The sequence below is a fragment of the Zosterops lateralis genome (assembly GCF_965231275.1).
Source record: "Zosterops lateralis genome assembly, chromosome: 4".
Taxonomy (NCBI): domain Eukaryota; kingdom Metazoa; phylum Chordata; class Aves; order Passeriformes; family Zosteropidae; genus Zosterops; species Zosterops lateralis.
This window is the reverse complement of record NC_139765.1, coordinates 44818950-44839834: the sequence shown is the minus strand read 5'-3', so window position 1 is coordinate 44839834 and position 20885 is coordinate 44818950.

The window sequence follows — 20885 nt, the reverse complement described above, 5'->3', positions numbered from 1 at the left end:
TTGACACAGAAGAAAAAAAAATCTAAGCAGGTTTTGAAGTCTCAGGGAGCTGTGCTCATTAATTATTTGAAAGTGATGCTATCCACAGGCTGAAAACTCAAAAATCTGTGTAAGAGTGTAGTTTTTCTCTAAATAATGTATATTTATGTAGAATTGTTGGCTCTTTCATTATAAGAATGAATATTTCTTTCATTTCTTATCTCATATTTCTTTTTTATTTTTCTGTGAGACTGGGCAGTGGTAGCTCATCCCAAATATCAGATCCCTTCTTTTCATTTTGAACCTTATACACAAAGTGAAACCTGGTGAAATTTCAAATAGTCTGCAGTTTTACAAATACACAATGCAAAAGGCAATGAGTCACTGAAGACACTCTGTAGGCAAAAGGAAAACTCCTTGCTGAGAGTGGAGAGAGATGGGGACCCAGCAAAAGTCCTTATTCTAATTATTCCTGCATCTTCAGAAGATGCACTGTGAAAAGATGTGGACTTTGGTGTCCAAAAACACAGAGTAAATAAATCCCTGTCAGTTTCTGAATTTTTTCTAAAGAGATGGGACCAGTTAGCTAATCTTGGAAGACAAGAGTTGTGAGAGAGAACAGTGGAAAGAAGCTTTCCCCTTTTTTGTCCCCAGTTCAGCACTGTCTGTAAAATGTGACCAGAGCATTCATTGGAACAGGTCTTCTTATGTAGATAGATACATCCAAGAAATACATTGCCTTCCTGAGAAGGCAGAAACTGAACAGATTAGCAGAAACAAATATCCGTGGTCCGTAACTCATCAATACTGGAGATTTCTGTCATAAACTACATTCCACAAGTTTCATTTTTACCATTTCAGCCCAAAAAGAAATAGAGGAAGCCTTATTTAGAGGAATTTGTGTTAAAGAAGATGAACTGATAGATTTTTAAAATCTAAATGAACAGCTCTGGTTGGTTTGAAAGTAGCACCGTGCTGGTTCAAAACCTCATGACATTTTCGATTTACCTGCCCTAAGTTTCAAGTTAGCAGGGAGACCATGTCCCAAAGACCAGTGGTAGGGATGGGTGCTGCCTGTGGCCTTGCAGCAGCCATGCAGGCCTCTGGAGATGATGATGAACAAAGGAAGAGAATCTGAAGACCAGAAAGTGTGGTGTTGATGAGCTGGTATGACTTTTTCCATGACACATGACACTTGTCAGAAAAACGTACTTCGTAATTTCTGCACTGTGTTCAGCACTGCTGTTTGAAGCTCTGTCATTTAGAAAAATGGATGGTCTGTGTCTGCAGGAGTTTATTCATCCCTCCACACATTATTCTAGTAGTTAATCACTCTGGCAGCTAAAGTTCAGATCTTATTTCTAGACCAAATTTTGTCAACATTCAGCTTCTAGGCATTGGATCTTATTATAGCTTTCCTTCCTGCTAGGTGATGCCATCACCTGTCAAATTCTCCTGGGTATGTTACTAAAATGAAGCCTACTCCAATATTTAGTTCATACCTAATTTCAGTCTTCAAGCTCTACTATGAAGACTGCAGGACTCTGGCAATATCAGCATGCTGCTCTCTCACCTGCTCTGTGCAAGGCCTTGCTTCTATACTCACAAGTATAATCCTGAAGGATGGGTTTTGCTCTAAGTACTTTTATAAGAACTTGATTTTTCTAGAACTTTCCTATAATCCAGTGCTGATGCTGCTGTTTCTTCCTTATTCTTACACACAAACTTTTATTGCTAATGGTCCAAGACCACTTAACTCTGACACTCTGACTTCAGATTAGTGGATATATCATAAAATAGAAGGTGCATGAGTCACCTGAATCCAAAAGTCTCCAGTATGTATTTTATATTAGCTGAGACAAAATTAGTTGGCTTTTCCGCATATTTGCACTCTTACATTCTCATTAGCAGTGCAGTTTGTGGAAAGCAGTTTGTAAAGCTGCAAGTATCAAGCTATCTTTAGGACACGCGGGATGTGAGATTGTTTAATGACTCTTTTGCCATTTATCTCAAATGTCCAAAGGATGGCAATAAAAAAAATCAAGTACCCAAAGTGGGTGCCAGGAAATAGCGGGGGAAAACGTGATTTTAAAAGTGGTAAGAGACACCTCAGAACAGAAACACTGAGGAGGGAGGGAACAACAATAGTGGGCAGTAATAAAACTTCTTCAGATACATACCACTCCTTAAGGCAAATACTCTCTGGGAACCAGACATCTGTCTGGAATATCTGGCCAATATCCAGCTCTATATGTACAGTAGATATGACCATTGATTCCCAGTCATATGTTATACAGCATACTTTGAGAAGCGGAACAGAACTTATTTAACTCAGTGGGTGGGAGAAATTCTAATAATGTATTATGAAAGCCTATAAAGCGTTTTTAATCACACTTTTAATAGAGGCATAGAATAAAAAAAATACAAATGGTCAGCTTAGAAATACAGAATGGGATAAGTATTACAAAACTGGATCACCCAGTTTTTCTTTGCTTTCTTTTGAATGCTAACACAGTACATCCTATCTGGGGGCGGGTACAGTTTCTGTCCTTACCTGCTTCAGAACTCGCCTGTATCAGCTTCTTAGCCCCTCCCTCACCTTTTGGCCCTTATCACTGATCTACTTGCCTCAGATGAGACCTACAGTAACAGTAGTAACAGTGCAATAAAATGCTCCAGCCATGCAGGATATGCCAAAAAATTAATGGAAAGTAAGGGGTTATTTTGTACACCTAGTATTTCTTGGAGACCTGTCGTCTTTCTAGGAAATGATTTTCCCCTTTAAAAAAAAGACATATATTCTGTTTTTTTTGTTTTCTTTTCTTTCTTCTTAAATATTAATGATGGAAAACCAGCCTATTCCTATCAAAATAAATAAAAGCCCAAAACATGATTTTAAAGATCAGCTTCTGTGACTGTCATGAATTTGATCTTGGACAGGGTTTGTAATGTTTCAAAATAAAGTAACTGATTATACATATTTTGATCTTGCATTTTAAAAAGAAATTAAAGCATCTGTCTTGAAAGGATCTTTGGCAACTGCAATTAATTTTTCAAATATTAAAAATGAGTGCATCTGGCACTTCTCCAACATGAATAAAATTTCTGAACAACCTTCATTGCCATTCATCTTGAGAATTCTTTGGAAAGACTTGGCCTTCCTTTCTAACATCCCCTTTAGATATATATCTGTAAGTGGTAAACGAAGACATAGGACACATTTCTGGGGATGTAGGAGGGGAGATTAATATTCTCACGGCTTAGTGAAGGACATCAATGGGTTTGTTAGCTCTTATTTCAGTAGCTCTTATTCACAGTATACAGAACTTATTCACAGAACTAAACAGAACACGAGATATTAGAGGCCACCCAGTATTTTTAATCTTACAGATTTGCTGTTTTCTCTTTGTGTGCTTTAGTTATCATACAAAGTTTGTCATCTTGTTGAATTTGTTTCTGTCCCTACAAACCTGAATGATGCAGTTAATGATGCCATGCTCAACATTAGCATGAATATAATTGCCATTTCTAATTGTTTAAAGTTACCATGGCATCTTAGCATAGATAATACTGTGTTAACTCTAATCAGACAAAAGGCAAAACCATGTACCTTAATGGTGTCCAGTGTAAATGGCATTTTAATAACACTTCTTACTTGTGTTTATAGACATGAACAGATCAATATCTACAGTGAGATTTCTGAGACTGATAACAGAGTTTCACATGGCTCAGTCGAACATTATATATTTGGGGACTTCAGAGAGATGGAAGAGAAAGATCATAAAATTAAAGATGTTTATAAAAGATGATTGTTCCATTACTAAGGAACCTGGCAAGCTAAAGATCATCAGCCTGTTTCAAAATTCCTGCAACTGGCATATGAATATTGATATTAATTTAAATTAATTAAAATAATTGTGCATGTTTTATTTGCCTCTGGGTTCTTTAGCTATTAGGATACACTTGGGTCTTGTTTCTTACTCCCCTTTCCTACCAAGAAAGCTTTAACCTTACCCTACAAGTAGAAGCTGAAAGTCTCACCCACACATGCCCCAAGGAGTTGAAGCTACAAGAAAAACAGCTAATATTACAGGTCTCACATTAAACCACCAGAGCTGGCAGTGGTGAGCAGAGCAAGGAGGTTGCCCTGTGCATATCAGCTCCATTTCACAGTGTGACAGAGCTGCAGATGTGCCCTCGCATAAGCCAAAAACATTTCACTCCTTTCCTGCCACTTTCTGGAGATGGAGTGTTGATGATAGTTCTTTTTGTTAAACAAAACCACCACTCTTCTCTTGTTTTCCATATCTTCCTCAGCTCTTAAGCTCTCATACCCATTTGGGTAGGAACATCACCATTGCAGTATACATATTTCTACAGAAGAACTTACTTGGAGAAAGACAGAGGCCAGGCAATATGCCTCCAGTTGTTTTCCCCACAGACCATGCCTAAACAGATATTATCCTTGCTGATTCAGCCATAAATTTCTTTCTGAAGCAAGTGAAAACGCAAAGGCCAAATGAAGGGGGAAAAAAAACTGATGTAGGCAACAGCTGTGATACAAATACAAATGCAGTGAAAGCTATACATTAAGGAATGGTAGAAACTCATTCAGATAAGACTAATTTATAGAGAGGCTGAAGTGAAATATTCAGCAATATTAAAAAAAAGTTCCTGTAGTGAAAGAGATGAGAAAATAATTTAACTGTATGCTGTTCAAGTTCTGTTTCTTTATGGCGAGAATGAGAAATAGCATCACTAATTTTTGTTAGCTGCATACCAAAAGAAGTCAGAATGTCTCTTCAATGATTTTATCATTTCTAGGAAAACAAACAGTATAGGGGAAAAGATAAAACTTTTCTTTCTGAATATGGACTTTAAAGATGCCTTCTTCAAAGAGGAATTTATTGATGCTGTGAGTGCTCTAGAGTGACATCACTACCAAGAGAAAGTTCTCTACTGAGATGGTCAGCACAGTTGTAAACTACAGTCTTTGCTTTGCTGTGTAGAGCTCCCTGGTGTCACCAAGGCTGGCTCCTATGGAGAAGGATAGGCAGAATACAGGGGTAAGAGAGGCTGCACTTTAGTTACAAAAGCCACTACACATGTAGAGATGTTTAGTTCTGGGATACTTTTTTTTTTTTACATAGGACTACCACTGCATGACACCCACCCCAGCTAGTTTTGACATCATGTTCTTCAGACCTTCCCAGCTCTTACTGCTGGCCAGAGTGTGTGTGTGTGTAAGAACCATGGCACTCTTGGGCAGTGATGAGCTCCTGTGAGCTTTTCCTCAGATACAGTGGCTGCCTGATGGTCTCCTCTGGGCAGCATGGGGGCTGGGGAGTCCCCTGGGGCAACCTGTGCTCTGGTGTTGGGAGCATTTGCCAAGAGAGTGGGCATGTGTGATTCCCCTCCCCAGGCAGATCCCAGGGCGCGTCACCCAGCTTCACTTCCCAGTCTGCAGCAGGGACTGTGCTGCAGCATCTGACTAGGCATGTTCTTCAAGGTCCTTTGAAGAAGGTCATGAAGACTGGCTTTTGGAAGCCAGAGACATCTGGAACTTGCTGCTAGTTCCTCATATCATTCGGTGAACATAAAAACTTGGAAGGACTGGTTTTCCCTTGAAGAGTTGACAGAATCACAAAATCAATCAGACTGCAAAAGACCACTGAGATCACCGAGTCCCACCTTTGACCAAACACCACCATGTCAACTAGACCATGGCACTAAGTGCCACATCCAGTCTTTCCTTAAGGATGTCTTTCCAAGGATGGTGACTCCACCACATCCCTCGGCAGTCCATTCCAATGTCTAATCACCCTTTCTGTGGAGAAATCCCTCCTAATGCCCAACCCTAACCTCTTCTGGTGCAGCTTGATGCTACTGAGCTCACAAACTTCTCTAAAGACAGGAGACATGGAAGAAGCTGAGCATGGTGGGATATGTTTTCTTAAATGCTTTCCTTGCAAAAAGCAGATTTAGATGCAATGAATCAGCCCTTTCCTTGACTCTAATAGCCCTGAAAAAAACATGCCTAAATGAAGAGGTGTTTTGTTTCTGCCTCAGCCAGCCCTGACACCTCGACAGTGAAGGGCATGGCTCGGTAGCAGGATGAACCTCACCAATCCCTGTGAGTTCTTGTTTGCCCGAAGGAGTGAAGCAACGACAGCAGGAAAAAAGAGGAGGCTGTTCAGGGTTAACTTCTGGCTTTATTCATCAGGGTATCTGCCCCAGCAGACACCCCTCAGCAGAAGCAGCGGGGAAGAAAGGTGAGGGAAAAAAAGTGGGAAACCCCCGAATGCAACACCTTTTAATGGGGGAGGAGCTCAGCGATGGGTTTAACTGGGGACAAATCAAGGACCAAGGGAGTATGGCTCTCCAGGTAAATGACATACATTGTAACAAATTAATAACTTGGGTGGGGACACAGCTGAAGTCTTGTCCAATCACTTGGGATCTTTACTGGAACTTTCCAGACTTTTGGGAGAGACCCCAAAGTGACAGACAAGACCCAGGGGCTGGATAACTTATTATTGACATATAACTAGGGTTGGGGTAAAACCAGTAAGGGTGGAACATGGGTGACATGGGGCAAACCATTACAATTTATAAAAAAGAATATAAAACAAGGAACAAATACATACACAAAACTGATAAACCCAAAACCACACCACTACACCTAGAGCATTGGTGAGGTAGACTGGATTCCACCCTCTGCTTTACCCTGTAAACACTTGCTCACCTAGCCCTGTTACTCATTGCCACTGATTGCATGAGAAAGAAACCAAAGGCTTGTAAGAGTTTACATGATGGAGTCATTAGAGTGGGAGTGAACAGGAGTTACACAAACCTATGTTCTTCCTGAGAAAATTACATGCATAGATTAAGTGTTGCAATTTACTGTAGATCTGCCACATTAGCTTAGTGTGTATCTACAATATCTGTGAAGATGTTACAATTTTATTGATCTACATTATTTTTTCTTCATTAGCTTGAGGATTAAAGAGAAAAGGTTTGGATTATGTTATGATTAATCACAGGTCAGATATTTACAGTTTGAATACATAGAAAAGATTAAATAAATTCTGTCTTATATCCCAGCACAGTATATCAGTTTGAATAGGGCTTTTTTCCATGCCACTATTTCTACCTGATCCTGGTTTAAAGCGGAGACCTTAATTTTTACTTTTTTTTTTCCCCAAGCTGATAATGTTGTGCATTTGGCAAAAACATAGCTTAGCATATCCTTCGTTAGCTAGAAGATAGTAAGTACTGAGAGTGTTTTCTGGATTTGGGGAGAACATATCCTAAATTGTGTAACTAACTGAAAGAAGCTGTAGAAGACAGTCAAGTTGTTTATATCCCCATTTATTGAAACGCTGTCAGTACCGCAATGTTTTTAATTTCAAGGGAGAGCCTAGATGTTGCACGACGTTTGATGATCCCTGCTTTGATTTGGGCGGGTTTGTCCTTGGGAAGTGTAATTACGTATCTGATATGGATCTGTTCAGACAAGGTAATTCATGGTCTACTTCAGATCCTGCAAAGCTGCCAAATACAGAGGTGTCTAAAATTACCCTTTCCTTTTTCTGATCAAGACATAATAATGCACAGGTTATTTTGTATACAGACCATTGTTTTCTTCCTTCTGAAGAACCGGATGATGATGTATTATAAGAAAATTTTACTTGACAGATACCATGGTTTATGCATCAGCTTTTAGAAAGCTGTAAAGCTTTCTTCCTCAACAGTGAAAACACTGGAAAAATTAAGGCTGACGATAGTTTTGTTTTGGATACAAATAAATGTTAAAAGTACTTTAAAGTTGCATTAAAAATAATCTTTAATCTCTTTTGCTGATAAGAGCTTTTCATTCTCATTTGAGTATTGGCCAAATTGGGATTTCTTGTTCACACAGCAACAATTTTTTTCCTCATCATTTGGCCTCCTAATATCTACAGGATTACTCATGGTGTAAAGCTTTATTCAGCATATAGGCATCTTGGTCCTGCCTATGGTGTTCATCTGGTTTCACACCTTGAGGTCTTTCCTTTATCTGCTAATCTTTTTCTTCTCTCTTGTCTCTCTCCCTTTACTATGGGAACATAACCATAAAGCTGAGGACATTTCAACAGGTAGATAGCCTGAAACTTGGGTGAGTAGTGTGACATTTATAAGATTTTTGTCTTTGGTACCTTTGTTATTCAAAACTAGCAATTTCTCTCATATTCCTTGGGCGGGGCGGGGGGGGTGAAGAGAGTGGGAATAATTTCAATTTGCTCTTAAATGGGTAAACTCTAACACAAATTAAAGTATTTGGGGAAATAAAAAGATCTATTTTTATCTATTTGTTATGACAGGTGTGCCTCCAACTGTAAAAAAAATGAGAGCTCCATGTGCTGGATTTACACAGCTGAGTGACACGGTTCAGTGTCTGCTCTGAAGTCAGAGCTCAGACTGAGATTTCCATCCTCAGGGACTCCATGGCATTGCCAGAGAAAAGTCCCTGCTGTTGTGTTGCTCTCATCAGCTTCTGTTTACCCTTGATCTACAGTGTGGCTTAACATCAGGTCAGTCAGAGAAGCACCCTGATAGGTGACACTTTCTTTTGGCACAAAATCCTGTAAGAATAGTTAAGGCAGCAATTTTATATCTCGTGGGCCAAAGGATCAGAGTACCTCCCTCCTCCACTTCCTTCCTGCAGTGTGAGCTCCCTTCACTGTCCAGGTCTTCCAGTAACATCTCTGGGTCATAGCAACATCCCAGGGAAAACTATCAGTATCAGATCTTAGGGGCTCTAAGAGACTGCAAGGACTGCTGGCTTGAAACGTTTTGGGTGCAGGTGTGGGTGAGGGGTCAGGTCAGGCCTTGCCCTGGTGAAGCAATGCCCTGCCCTGCACACCCCAACCCCTGGGGCTCTGTCCCAGCCCTGCAGTGGCACCAATCCCTGGCACACTGGAGGGAATGCTCCACATCCATCTCTGGAGCCCCAGCCCAGGTCCTGAGAGGCCAAATGGACAGAAGTCCCACCTGGGGGAAGGGCCCAGGAAGGTCAAAGGGTACTTAAAATGAGACACAAGGCAAGATTATGTCCTAGCCCTGCTTTCTCTTGGAATTTCTATCAGCTGAACACCACTGGAAACAAGAGCAAAAGTTATGTTTGTTCTTTTCTTCCTTTTTTTTCGCTTGCTCTTTCTTCTAATTCCTTCTTGGAATTTTTGCATAAATTAAAATTGAATGGGCCTGGGGTTTGCTAAGTTGAATGGGCTTTGGGAAGTGTTTTATTTTGATTGAATGCTGCTCTAAACCTTTTGTTGAAGTTTTCTGACTTTTTTGTTCATGCATATGTTTTTAATTTATATGTTTATAAAGTCAGCAGAGGGAGAAGGAGGGATGATGGAAGGGGACAGATGAGACTGATCAAATCAACCTTGATATTAAGTAATTCCCATAAAAGAAAACTAGGGACGCAGTTGAATACAGCTAAGGTGGGCAACTATCTTAGTTTATCCTGGGAAGCAGGAATGCCGTCTTCTTTTCCCCACTTCACTACACCTTAGGGTACCATATGCACTGGGAGCAGTGCCACCTTGGGATCTTTGATTCTTCTGGGGTGGTATATAGTGAAGCTTCTGGGGTGCTGTGTGGGGAACACACCTGCCAGAGGGGCACAAGCGTGCACTGAGGGCCTCAAAACCAGGCATATCTGGCCTCCTCATAGCCCCTCCATCACCATGGCAGCCACATCATCTAAATGTAGGTAAATATTGACTTGGTCTCAGAAAAGTGATAGTTTCACATGATTTTCCAACACTGCATTAATAAGCAACTTGCAATCCAGTTAGATAAACTGTCAGTAGTGCCAGCCAAATAATTTACATGGTAACAGCATATAACAGATTCTAAGATAACAAAATTCTTTACCCAATAACCACAGTGTTATTTACATACAGAAATTTTTAGAAGCATGTGAGGTATATCTGACCATCCAGGTTGCTTTATGATTTTCTGATGCTATTGGATTATTTAAAAAAAGTAAATTAAGGACATATACTGCTTTCTATTCAGTTGATATTTTTCTGGTTCTCTCGTTAAAAACATACTACCTAGTCTAACATGAAAATGCAGCACAATATCAGTTCCTGGATGAAATACATAATTATGTAATTATCTGAAAAGAGAATGCATAGTCCTTGTAAGTTTATTTTTACGCGTAACTGTGATATTAATTTATTATCTTGTCTGCAATACTTGGAGAAATTATCTGCTTTAAATATATCTCCTAGGATATCAATTATCTAGCTGTTTGAGGACAGTGTCTTGAAGCTTTCCTCAAGCTAAATTTCAACTGAGTTCAAAAGTACCTGGTTGCAATTTGTCTTGGGGTGTTTGGTGGCATGTTTGTCAGAGTATATATACAAACCATCTAACAGACCAGAGAGGCTCCTTATTTTCTTAAGTCTTAGCTAGTGGGGAGAGACTTAGCTTCTACAGAGTGTGAAAGCCTAACTTAGCAATTCTGCCTCCAACCTGATCCTCCCTCCCAGTTGGTAAAGAGAGAAGTCTAGGAGACAACTAAATTAAGAGCTTAAAATTCAGCTAATAGTCTGGCAATGTGTTCAACCCTTGTAAAACACCTTGCACAGCCAAAGGCTAAAATCTGCAGCTTTCAGCAACATGGAAGCTGTAGAATATCAGGTTGTGCTCCAGTAGCTGTGACTAACAACTCAGGGTGGACTTCAGAGGCAGTAACAGCTCCTGGCTGTGCAGAGAATGAAAAGCCTGCCCAAGAGTATCCCTATTGCATGACCCAAGATGTGTATGCTGCTTGTAACATGGTAATAAGCCTACCAAGCTCCTCTAATAAAATTGTATTTGTTTGAATTAGCACTTCTTTCAAATATATCCCTTCGCTCCTGAAGTCAGTTTTGAAAGAGTTCAGAGTTCATGATCATAATGTGCTGTTCTCTGGTCTCCAAGTGTGTGTCTCTGTGCTAGTCTGTTGTGAGAGACTCTGAGAGATAAATACGAAATATTACATCCCAGTGAGACTGACTGAAGAAGTGTGATCAAGGTCAGAGAAATCACTCCAGGAGGTCTGAGTGGAACACCCTATTACAAAAGGTAATATATATATATATATTTTTTATTATTTTTTTTTTTTCCCCAGGAAATGCAACAGAAGAATCTAGGTCAAATTACTGAATTGGGTAACAAGTCCCAGTTATTCCTCAGACTTGGAGAGCCTTGTCAAGATGTGATAGAACCAAGAGCAAATGTATTCACCTTCCAACTAGGATGCTCTGTGGATGGTTTAGGGGGGGTCGCTGCATGGACATGTGAATGTGCACCACGGTGCTTAGTATTGATTGTAGGTAGCTGAAAATGCTCTTCAGGCCCACAGTAAATCAGCACTTGACACTCCTGCATCTTCAGGCAGAGTTAAAAATGTCTCATATCGTGTCCAATGCTATGTGGAGGGATATGGTTTTGGCTTGGACTCACCTAAACTCTGTGGGTTCCTAGCATACAAATGTAAGCAAACTTCATGAAGGCCCCAATTATTGGTGTGTGGCTTTGATGTTTTCTGAAACCTAGAGACTCCAACTTGGAATGGTTAATTGGCATCTTAGTTGCCAAAAGAATCTCAAAGCAGCATGCTGACTGGATCAGAAATCACCCACTAAAAGGACATAGGTGTCAAAAGAGGAACAGCTAAATTTCATATAAAGCAGCAAACTGACAATACCCAGATCGCAGAAAAGAAGAAAATTTCTTAAAAGATATTAGAAGTCTTGTTCACAGGAAAAGAGAGGACAGTGAGAAAGGCATGAGACAACTCAGAAGAAAAGCTTTCAAGATCCCAAGGAAAAAAGTTGCCTTTTTCCCTTTTTGCTCAGAATTGATAACACCATCTGACAACATCAAATCTGCCTGGGAAGTCTAGCCAAGAAAATGAGAGACAGCCAAGAAACTCTAAAATGCTCTCTTTTAATAAAATACAAAAAGTTTTAGTCAGGAGAACTTTGATTTTACTTGTGGAAAATTTATAAACAGCTGAGGCTCAACCACCGTATTTACTGTACATTGTTGCTCAGCTTCAATCTGGAATTATGCAGTGAGCTGAGGCTATGGCAGAAAGAAGTAAAATGTCTGATTTCCAAGTGAGTTCAGCTTAATGCAGTTTTGTGCTACTTAATGCTCACTGTGCATACTATGAAGTCCAGCTAAGTGATGTCAACAGGAATTTCTCAGGGGATCATAGACAGGAAAGGTCTGGGGGCTGGTTGGGGATATAAGCCTGAAAAGGTCTGTAAAACAATAATCAACTGAATAAATTTCTACTGGTAGACATGGGTGCAACTCCATTCACTGTCATTGTTTCACCACCCTGTGACTGCCAATGCACATTATGCAGAGATGTGTCTGGAGTCTTCAGAGAGTTAAAATGAAGATAAACCTACATGGTACCAGAAGGAGCTTTTGCTCACATGGCAATGCTTGTCACGAAGGGTTTTGAGGTTGCATTTGGTAAATATGAGTGTGTTGCTTATCTAAGCTAGTGAAACATTATCATATTGGCAAATACAAATCAAAGAGTGGCAAGGCAGTGTGGAGTGTTTCTGACACTGATAGAGCACAGACATAAACAATTTCTCCTGACAAACTGCACCTGTACTCAGAGGGGTTCTTACCAAGAATTCTGACTGTTCCTTGGCTGAAAGGTATCTTCCAGGATGATGGGCTTGTTAAATGCTACCAGTAGCTACAGCTCTGGAAACATTTGCCTTTTAGAAGCACATTTGTTCCCTGCCTGAAAATCCTGTAACTGTAGTTGTTTCTTAAAAGTTTTCCTGAGATTTAATATATTTAACATTTCTAGATATTTTCCCATGGGAGTGCTCCTTCCCCAAGGGTTTCTGTACTGATCCATATCTGAGTATCTCCAGCTTCAGCAGCAGAAGCAATGCTGAGAGAAGTGGAGACTTCATTAGCACCCTATTTCAGCTTCCTCTTGCTTCTGCAACCTCATGTGAGGGTCTCTTCCCCTTTTCCAACCTTTTTCTTTCAACAGCTGGGTTGTCTATTTGAGACAGTCTTTCTCTGTGGGGAGTTTCTTGCTGTTACTGAAAATCAGTAATGAAAATGTGTTACAGGCACCACTGGCAATAAGCAAGGTTCACTTTCAATCACACTTGGTTTTAACTGTTCCATTTTCCATGAAAATAATCTTTTCGGGGAATTGGATTATCCATGCAATTGAATTAAGAGGACCAGGATCTGGCTTTCAGTTCATCGTTTAGTCTTGAAGGTATTTTATTGTCTGCTGGGAAAATATTCTCTTTCAAACAGTACTTACTTTCAGACTCTCTTACTGAAGCAGCATCCATAGTTAATCTTATATTTCATGGCATAAAGCGCTTTCTCCATATCTTTTTTACTATAAAAACTCACTTTTGTACAAAGTCGGGTCCTGTTACCTTAAGTCAAGGGGAGTTTTGGAACTTCTGTGCAATTTTTTTAAAGGTAGTTTATAATACCTAAAATTATCTAAATTTCCTAAATGAAACCCCCCAAATGTGTCAGGATCTGAAGAGCTAGCTAAGAAGTGGTGAGGAAATAAAAAGACTTAAATTTATTTTAGATTATAGATAGGAGCATATTTATAAGCTTGGATAAAAATGGCTTTGGTAACAGAAGAAATTCAGGGAAGTTGATTCTTTTAGGCTTTGATCCCACAGCATGATCCTGTGATCAGGATCAGTCACTTAATAAGACAGACTACTCCAGGACAAAGCTAGAGTAAATGAGAAATACCTTGGGCAGAGCACATCCATGTTTGCTTTTAATAGTAAGAGGTTTTGGTGGCCAATATGAATTGCTAGTTCTGGGAGGCCTACTTGCACTTTGCTCTAGAATTCATAATTCCATCCTTAAGAGTTTATCATTCTGATTTAACAGTTTTTTACTACAATTAATCCCTTGATGCTGAAATTTTTTTCTGCAGCTTTCTTGCCCAGTATCACATAAAATTGTTCTTGGGCTGTGAGACAGAGTTAAACACTGACAATCTGAAGGTGTTCAGAGTTTGAATTACAATTTATTTTCCTACAGACCTAAAATCCAGCTTGGGATCTTCACAAAACCAGCATATAGGTCAGAATGCATGTGTATGTGTGCCTGCATGGGGGTGTCAATGCCTCCTGGTAAAAAAGAGAACTGTTAAAACACAATACAGATAGAGAAAAAAGTCTCATTTAAGAAGCAGAGTAAAGTCTGCACTACAGGAATTTACAGATATCATACCATATAGACAGCCAAAATAAATTTAAGAAGCCCCAAACATCCCATGTTTCACTAGCCTAAATCTAAAAAGGTAATCTACAAATTCATGCAAAAATAAATCCAGAAAATATATTGAAAAAAATATCAGAAAGCAAATCTCAGCCCACCTTCAGTTCTTGAAATTGCTTATAGAACAAAAGATCTGTGAATTATAGAATACCATTGTTATTTGGTAGCTAAATTCTTAAAATCATTAAGGCTATAATAAATAAAAAATGAAATAAAATAAAATAGAATAAAGCAACAAGATTATAAAATTATAATTCCCAAGTTGAGTTTATTTCATAAGAGTAAAAACAAACTCATATTATTAAGTGGATTTCAGAAATTTTTGTCTGAAGCGACTGAATTCTCATTATATTAATAATTTTCTAAGTATTTTAAGGATTTGAGTGGAAACATAATAATATGAAATGCTTAGAGAAGAAAAATAACAGTATTTTTAAAAAGTGATCACTGAAGAGGTTTTTTTTAAATTGAAAAATATCATGCAGCACTATGATATATGCTATGGGGAGGAAAATCAGAGTTAAAATTTGTCAGGAGGGAATTGTAAAGAGACTTGAAAGGAAAACTTGTGTCTTGTTAAACAGCGGTCTGTGATTTCATCACTTCCTTCGTTATGTGATCACTATCACCAGGTGCTTTGGAACAGCCTTTACTCATTAGTCAACAAATAATTATTAGCTACACAGTATTTTAAAGGTATCCTGTAAACTTCCACCATATTTAAAGGAGGGTCAGTTTCAAACCATCAAAGCTTGCAAAATACCACCATCAGCTTTAAAAGATGGTATGTTCTGTCAATATACTCACCAGGGTCCAGATAATTCTTGTGCATGTGCAGATGAACACTCAAATGCTATAGATTTATTAGGATATTTTTTAGCATAACCTATCATCATCATTAGGGTTTTTTAATATAGTTATTCAAACTTTCTAAATTTTCAGGTTCAAAGTTGCCGCATGAATGAAATGAGGTTAAAATATGGCACATAAGCGATGGGACAAAATTTTGGGCAGAATCTTACTTGATTTGGCAGCTCACTGGCCTTGCATAGATCTAGCACCAGATTTCTGGAAATATTTCATCTTCTTGAATGTCACATTTTAGGCATGCACTGGTGCAGTCTGCAATGCACGCTTTTACGGTATCTAAAACTTATTACTGCAAACAACCCTTTGAGCAGAAACCATTACCAATTCTCTTTACAAATTTTACAGCAAGAAACACTCTGATTTTGTGCAGAAGTTTGAGAGTGCAAACTGAATTACAGTTGGAAGAGAACTTAAAGATTATCTAGTTCAAAACCTCTGACATGAGGTTGCTCAGAGCCCCATCCAACCTGGCCGTGAACAATTCCAGGGATATGGCTGGTCTAGGGCTTTTTCCTAACTTGGTTTCTGCTATATCTGTACCCTAATTCAGCTCTGGAAGAGGCCCTGAAAGGATAAGGAAGGAAGTGAATAAAAACCCTACATCTCAATATATCCTAATTTAAGGGAAATAGACAGAGAGTAGCAACTAAATTTAAACTGGACCTGCATTATGCGACAGTGACCACTGCCTTTGGTTTATACACCCAGGATGCACTGTCCAGGGGCACTGACTGACCCAAAAGATCATAATTCTCAGTTTCTCCCAGATTTATTTTGTGTTTCAATAGCCAGCTTCTCTATGACTCCATGTTTCCCCTCTGTCAAAGGACAGCACCATTTTAAAAGGCAAATATTTTGTCTCCTGCTTCTTGCTATAACCCAGTGAGTTTTACAAACTCTCTTTATTTCAAATAATGTTCTTCACATTCTTGCGTGAGCAGTAAGGGCCTTGGGATGAGAATGATACTTTTAGCTCTTGTTTGTGGTTATGTTAAAATTATAGGTCTCATCTCAAAAATTTCTATTATTTCCTATATCTGAGGTTATTTATCAAACAGAAATTTGAAGCTGAATTTCTCTAAATCTTCCCAAGATCTATACAAAGTTAATAGTGAATATCATACATATTTAGAAGAATTCACTGTGTAAATAAGTGGAAGATGGAAAAGGCAGTTGTCTCCTTCAGACCCGTGCTCTGGACCATGTATTTTGTTGTTCAAGTGAACTTCATTGAAAAAGAATCCAATTAAGAGATGATCAGGAGTTGTTTTGGGAATAACTTTACAACCTTAATGATTTCCTACTTTTTTTGTTGTCATTAGTAAATATTTACATGCATTTTCTCAAAATATCACCATAAGACTATTTTGAGAGGTTAGTTTTTTTAATCATCCCAATATGGAGTCTATTCCAACTGACTCAAGATACTAAAACCTCAGGCACATGCTTGGATACCTTATTGAACTGGAGCTGAGCAAAAAGAGTCATGAGTGGTTGTAGGAAATGCTAAAGGTGAGAAGACTTTTAGACTGTAGACTTTAGACTGTTTCTGAGGACTGTTTTCAAAATTTTCTAAAAGTCTTCTTACCTTTAGTATTTCCCATGAATGGTGAGATTATAAAACTATTTCAGATCATTAGGTCTATAGATTAAAAATATAAAGAAGCATCCTAAAGCAAGATCTATGTTTCTTGCTTATGTGCTGGTGATTTAATTTCCTTAGCCAGTCATCATGCTCTGTCAGGGTAAATATATTCAACATATAGTTAGGTTTTTAAATCCATCAGCACAGCCATGCATTCAGGGAACAATGCCATCCCTTTTGGAGGAAGCAATTTTCATATTTTAAGCATCAAAGATGAAAGCAACACATTACTCATTTAGGTAATGCTGCAGACAGACTCAGGTTAACTACAAAAGGCACTTTGGCATGTCACCCACCGTCTCCTGAACTTCTTCAGCTGCCTGTCTGCAGCTTAAGAGGTTTTGTAAACTATGGGTGAAAAAGGAGATAGACAGTATAACAGAATATTCTGTATTGCTTGAAAAGCACTCTAATAATGCTGCAGAAAAAAAAAAAAAAAACAACAAACAAACAAAAAAACAAACAAACAAACAAAAAACACACCAACCTTCAAGGAAAAATAAGAATGATTTTGACCAAAGCTATCACTAGACAATTACGTCACACGGTTTGCTGATTGTATGTCACTTAAGCTATCTCTACTTCCTCAGCTTCAAATAATCTCTTCTGGCACAATAGAAATAGTGCAATTTATTTCACGGACCACATATGAAACACAAATCCAAGTCATTACAGTATGAATCTCACATGAGATAATGTTACATGCTAACATTAAATCAGAAATATGATGCCAGCTTTAGTATAGTTTAGCTATATTCCCATTCAATAGAGCATATGCTAACCATACATCAAACTTTCTATGGGGTTTTGTGGTAGATAGTTACTAATATGCAATTCTTTATCTATGCATATTTACTGCCACTATTTTAGCAAGAAATGAAATAAAATTTCCTAAATAATAACTTCCCTTCTGCTTCTGCAAGATGTGTATCTCCTGGTGCTGTTACTGATAGTCGAGAGCAGAGGTGCGTGGGTTGAACTCCAACTGCATATTCACTTGGGCTTATTAGGCCACAGAGCAGTGAGTCATGGCTGAGGCTGATAAAGGCAGGTGCTGCACCTTCCCTTCTGCACTGAGATTAGTTCACATTTTAATTATGTTTTGACAGTATAGTTGGCCTTTCATTAGTGTTACAGGGCTGTAACATCTCCCGAAGGAGGAACCAGAGCAGTTTCCATCACACATCGGTTTCCTTTGATACTGCTCTGACTGCACCATGAAGGAACTGAATTCTTCATTCAGGCTGTAAAGGAGCCACCCAGCTGAGCTCCACAGGGCACTGCTTCTGACAGCCAACTGGTGCTTTCTTCATTCCATTAAGGCATAAAGGGATGAGAAATGCAATCTAAGCATCTGTGCAGGTTATTAATATGCAGGCTGTGCTATACATAGGGGCTGAATAATCACTTGCCTCAGCTGCTGAGCTCTCATCAGGTGCAAGAACAGGTAGAAATTTGCTTATATATCACCAGGAAAATAAAAAGGATAGCAGAGCTGGTGAGGTGGGGAGACCTGTTTGCTGTTACAGACAAGTAACAGTACTGCTTCCTCTAGGTCTACAGAGAAAGGAGATGATGCTGAGAACATTTTCCTTCTCTGGACTTCTGCTACTGCAATATTTTTCATGGGGGCTGTTTTAGCACTGAATGATCACAAAGTCCAACTCCATTCAATTAATCTTGCAAAGAGCTTTAAAATCTTAGAGTGTTTTTGGAGGGAGGAATGATTGACCATATATAAAGATCCCAGCTTTACAAATCCCAACCAATTTAATTAACAAAACCCTCTCAAAAATTTTTTGATTTCCATGTTTAATGTAAATATCTATACTCTTATTCTTGTATGGCATTTTCTTGCAGAATTATGCTATTTTCCATCTTCCAATAAACTTGTTAAATACATGATAGACGATTTTGTTAAGGCTCAGGGATTTAGATGGCAATACAACATGAGGCACAAAATTGTTTTCCTTTGCTTCATACTGCAATTTAAATTACATTTGATTAGATTGGATTTAGAGCCAAATACTGTGAGTTAAAAATTCATTTTGGAGAAATCACACTCAATGCATTTTGCTCTTCTAAAATAATCTGCCATCTGTTGGATGCGTTATTAATAACTTTGGATTTAGAGTGTGATTTTTAACAATCAGTTGCAATGAATAAAATCACAGTAGAAATTCCCTGACGCAATCTAAACTACAAGTGAGACAATGGAAATCTGCATCTAACATTTGTCAAGTTGGACACAGGCCTTCTATTGTTTGGCTGTCTGCACAAAGTTTGTGCTAGGCATTATGCAAAGCCTGGTTGTTACCAACTGGGCTATCTGCAAAGCAGATTCTTTTAAAATTATTCCTTAAAATTTAAATAAAAATATGACTGAATTGGAAACAACATTGTGTTTGCATGAAAGCTTTGTAATAATGCAAATTATATCCCCTTTCAAGATGCGGTATTTGCCAACTAAAATAAATTCTGTATTTTCAAAAATACCAAATGGTTTTCATTCTGAGAATGAACTGATATATTAAATGAGAGAGAAATTACACAAAAAACTCTGCTCTCCTGAAGCCCTGTAAAACAGCTAATGCAGAAGAGCTACAATGGTGTAACGTGAAAACTGCAGCAGGTCAGTGCACAGACTATACCATAGACCCTTAGCTTCTCCCATCTTGCTCAGTGTTTATTGTAGGACAGTAAAGGGCTGATTGAGAGGGAGAAGCATGCTGGAGGAAAAAAAATTAAACTAAGGATGTTATATATGTAAGAGAAAAGTACTTTGAATAGCTCTAAGGAAATTAGAAGCTGCATGTTTTTTTTCCATTGTCAAAAAAAAATTAAAAAATTGAGCAATAGACACCAAAAAATGGAGAAAGATTAATTACTGCAGAGGAAGTACACAATGCTGAAGTGGGAAAGTATGTGCAGTAAAAATCAGTATAGTAACAGAAACAAAACCCCACACAATTAACATTACGCCTTTACTTGGGCTTGACACCTGTCACAATATCAAAGTCAAAATTAACACGAGAAATCAAAGGCGGTTGTTGTCTAATGAGAAAAGATGTGCAAATGAATGACCAGTTAGTTACCAGGAAAACGAGGGATTATTTTTATCTGTTATTTTTGTAAGAGTTATGAACAAATGATAGATGAAATCTTCAGTCATTTTTTATTGTCTTTTATACCCATGATCCTCACACAGAAAACATTGCTAACCCTACTGACAAAATGGGAAGAGAGCCTGCTTCAAAATAACCTGTTGACATATGGAAAATGATGGAAACAAATGCTGCTGAGAAGCAGAAGGAACATCTGAAATGAATCATTTGAAAGCTGAGCATATGTAGGTGGAGCTGGCCAAATTAGACTTTGCTAAAAGGGAAAAAAAAAACCTTTAGGGAAAAAAAAGGAAAAAGCAGAATGAGATAATTGTTAGGAAAGATAGTACTGTAATATTTACAGAGAATGGAAATACTTCAGCTTACAGAGCAAAAAAGCAGGATTTATGCAGCCAGAATAAAGTCTTCATCAAGAAAAAAAAAAAAAAAGTCTAACAATTCTTTCTCTTGATCTTTGCAATTCTGTTAGATAGTTTTAAAAACATATCCTGGTTAAGGTGAGGCAACTTGTTTACAATATAGCTGTCCAAAATGAAAATTCAAAGCATACTGTGTTGTATGCAGGGAGTATTTACTCAACTGCTCTATTAGCCTGAACTGGTGATTGCTTGTGCAGCATTGGAGCACTTCCTGGTTTCATGCCACAGGTGACCAACAGGACAGCTGGGTTGAAATCCCAGTGCCTTCAGCGTCGGAACAGCAGTACTATATCTGACTACAGATAAAAAGATTTCCCTCTGCATTAACCTCTACAAAAAACTGTAAGACAACTGACCTCCTTTTAGTTTCTAAAAATGCTTATTGGGTTGTTCTGAGAACAAAAATATTAGCTGAGCATATATAGAGAAGAATATATTGATATGAAGATAGTTTTGACCATTCAAAATTTACTCACAAGGTAAATCTCA